This window comes from Pteronotus mesoamericanus, unplaced genomic scaffold (genome assembly GCF_021234165.1).
Source record: "Pteronotus mesoamericanus isolate MK-2021 breed Mesoamerican mustached bat unplaced genomic scaffold, CSHL_Meso_final contig_74, whole genome shotgun sequence".
Lineage (NCBI taxonomy): Eukaryota > Metazoa > Chordata > Mammalia > Chiroptera > Mormoopidae > Pteronotus > Pteronotus mesoamericanus.
In genome coordinates, this window is record NW_026555247.1 from 9,456,416 (window position 1) to 9,460,012 (window position 3,597).

Here is a 3,597-nt window from a genome sequence, read left to right on the forward strand (position 1 = left end):
CATACCAAGGGCCCATGGTGGGAATCTACAATCATTGGTAGAAATGAGTTGACTCTCATGGCTTGCCACTTTGAGGTGATCAAATAGCTGTAAATATTGTTTCCTCTTCAATGAAGTCAACAGAAGATTTTGGCATTTTTAACCATTTTTCTCCTTGACATTCCAATTTTCAAGGTTTCATGGTTTACCCAAGCATCTTAGCGCCGTGCCTATGGCCTAAGTAGGGAAGCAGGAAGCCAGATTCCATAAGGACAGTCATGTCTGCCCAGGCCCCTGCCTGTGTTTTCCCTGGCTGCCCTTCCTACCCCACCTGGTCCACACCTGCACTGCAGAGGCACCAGACCAGTTCCACCGAGCTCCTTCTGGCTGTCCTGAAACAAACCAACACAAGCTTCCCACTCCGGGTGCACTGCCAGGCTCTGAGTTGGTTAACAATTCACTGAGAAAACAGCTCTGAAATTGCTGCTGCCTACAGAGGGTGAGGGTGGGTATATATAGAGATTTCAAACTCCAGGAATCTGTTTGGGAAGCCTTGAATTTGCAGTTTGGGGAGGGAGCTGGTTCGTGGAGCGCCTGCAGGAACATTCTGCTGGAGCAGCCTGTGTGCAGAAATGCTTGAGGTTGGGACTTGGAGCTTCAACTTGACTCTGCAGGTTCAGCAGTCTCTTCCCAAAGTCACAGCCCACACAACTGGCATTTCCCCTTGATGGCTTGGAGAACCTTAGACAAGAATCCCCAAGCTCTGTTTTGGAGGCAAGGTCTTGAGGGGAAGAGCGAGGGGTTGTGAGGAATCTAGGCCTCTGTGTCCTGGGGCTGGTTCAGGCATCAGCTTTGCCCCGGAGGAGTGCTTCCTGAGGTAAAAAGAACAAGGGAAAGGCTTCTCTGCTGCAGGAGGCTCTGTAGGAGCAAGGGAAGGAGGGAGGGGACTGAGTGGGGGTCTCCTGCAAACCTCCTCTCTCCCAGTGGAGTCCAAGTGCCAAACAGTCTTCCCTCGATATCGATTACCTAGTATTCCACAAACTATTTTTTAAAAGAGGTCTATCCAAACGATATCCATGTCTCTATCTATTAGTACATCCTGCAGGACAAGAGTTGGACGGTTTCTGCTACGAAATCTCCAGGCATTTCTCAGTTTCAAGAAATGTGTTACTAATTCTGAAATGTGGAAAATTATTTACATACACCTGGGAATCAATTTGCTATTTCAATGTGCTTTCTTAAGAGTAATGGGTAGAGTAGTTGTTTTAGCTCCAGAGGAAGACTCCTCCAAGGGGTGACTTGGGAATGAGAGAGAACTGCTGTTGTTCTAGACACACAGGTCACCACAGCAAATAGGAATTAAACACATACTTTGGAGATGATGGCTGTGATTTCTTCTAATCAATGCTAAAAAAAAAATTCTCTCTCTCTCTCTCTCTCACTTAGAAAATAACCTACAATATTCAGAAAAAAAAATACTGTTTTTGCAACCCAAAATCAAGATAGTCAAGACCTTACTTTCTTAAACATTTACAGGATTTTAATGAGGACATTTTAGATTATTATCAGACCACTTGAAAATTCATTCCCTACCTGCTTCCTCTCTACTTAATAGACATGAGGAACAGATTCCATGAAGAGATGGTAAATGAAACTCCAAACACAGCAGAATTAATGTAAGTGGAGTTATCAAGGGGGGAAGAGTGGAGAAGTTAACAAATATAATGGGCCAGCTTATGAATTTTTAAATAATTTTTCCTGCAACATAAAAAAAAAAACCCCAGAAAAACGAGGTAAGTGGGATGTAAAGTCAGTCATATAATCATTGCGTTTAAAGCCATTACACTGTAGAATAATACAAGTAAAAAATGGAGTAATTAACGTGATCCATTGAGAGCTTAATCAAGGCCAACACTCTGCCCTATGTTAATTTTAAGTAATTTGCTGCTACTAATACATTTTTTGAGACTCAACTCTATAGAATGGAAGCAGTCCGCCACGGCAGCCAGTGAGGACCTGCAGCCCACGGCCGTGGGCCTCCACACGGGCTGCAAGGTGACGGAGAACGTGAGCGATCCGAGGCACAGCCGCCACCGCCGCCGGCGTCTCACCAAGTTTCATGCGCCACAGGATCCGAGAGGTGTGTGACTTTGCCCCTGGTGAGCAGCGTGCAAGGAAACTGCTCAAGGTCTCTAAGGACAAGAGGGCCCTGAAATTCATCACGAAAAGGGTGGGGACACACATCTGTGCCAAGAGAAAGAGAGAGGAGCTGGGCCATACCCTTGCAGCCATGAGGAAGGCAGCAGCCAAGGAGGACTGAGCCTAATCCCCTCCGTGTAATAAAAACCTGTTCAAGGGAAAAAAAAGGGGGAGGGGACGGGGAAAGCCAACAAACAGCCCACCTGTCTTCTTGTGCTAGACTGACCTTTGTAGGCAGGTACTGCTGAAAAATCTAAAGTTGCATTCCTAATGAAAATTGTGTTATTTTTATTTTTTTATTTTACGACATGAAATTTGGTTTGGGTTGGGGGTAAGGGAGAGGAGTCTCTGTTTAACATTTGAAAGAGGCAATTAACCAGTTAATTGATCCCACCTCGGTTGCATAAGCAGCATCTTAGCATAAGGGCTGTGCTGAGGCATCTTTAATAGTGTGTAATTGACCTTTGTGTGGAGATTTAGAGTTCACAAAAAACACTTTCATATGTATTATCTCATCTAAACTTCACAGCAAGGAATGGGAAAGTGCTATTATTATTTCCCACTTGACAGATAAGGAAATTGAGGTAAAGAGCACTTAAACAACTTGCCCCCAAATTATTTAACCCAGGTATTAAGATAGAGGGTCCAGCCCTGACTGGTGTGGCTCAGCTGGTTGGGTGTTGTCCTGCACAGCAGAAGGTTGCAGGTTCGATTCTCAGCCAGGGCACGTGCCCCGGTTGTGGGTTTGGTACCTGGTTGGGGCATGTTGTAGAGGCAATGCATCCAAGGCAGCTGATTGATGTTTCTCTCCCCCATTGCTTTTTTTCTTCCTTCCTCCCCCCACTCTAAAAATAAATAAACTAAAAAAAAAAAAAAAAAAGATACAGAATCAAGAATTGAATCCAGGACTTCCATCCCAAATCCTGTATTCCTTCACTACACTACAGCTACCACCTAAAAAATAAATAAAATTGTAGCACCCCAGGGGGGCTCTGATAAATAAGCCTAGAGCTCTGAGCAGAGCTTCACTCAGTAACTGAGAAAAACCCACTCAAATGTCTTACTTCCTGACAACTCACAGCTCAAATGTCATGGAAAAGAAACACTTCCTACCTCTCTCATCTCCCTCCCACCCCTGAGAGCTCTTCTATTCAGACTGTCAGATTCTTGCTGCAAAGCATTTGGGACTCATATCAAGGAGGGAGGGGGCACCTTACCTTGATTCTCATGGCAGTGACAATGAAACTGTTACATTAATTGTTGAGAGGGAAGTAGGGGCACAGATTATTCACAAAGAACAGATAATTCCCAATTCACCTCTGGTTATAAAGTATCTCCTCTGACTTGATCGTAACCCTCTCCTGGCTCAGACCTGAAATTACGGATTGGAATTTAGTTTTAGACAGAAAGCTACATCAC

At 44.6% G+C, this 3,597-nt stretch overlaps 1 pseudogene; it reads left to right on the forward strand.

The window, feature by feature from the left end:
- The first annotated feature begins 257 nt into the window (after positions 1-257).
- Positions 258-2,299, forward strand: LOC129078796 (60S ribosomal protein L36-like; annotated as a pseudogene).
- The last annotated feature ends 1,298 nt before the right edge of the window (positions 2,300-3,597 follow it).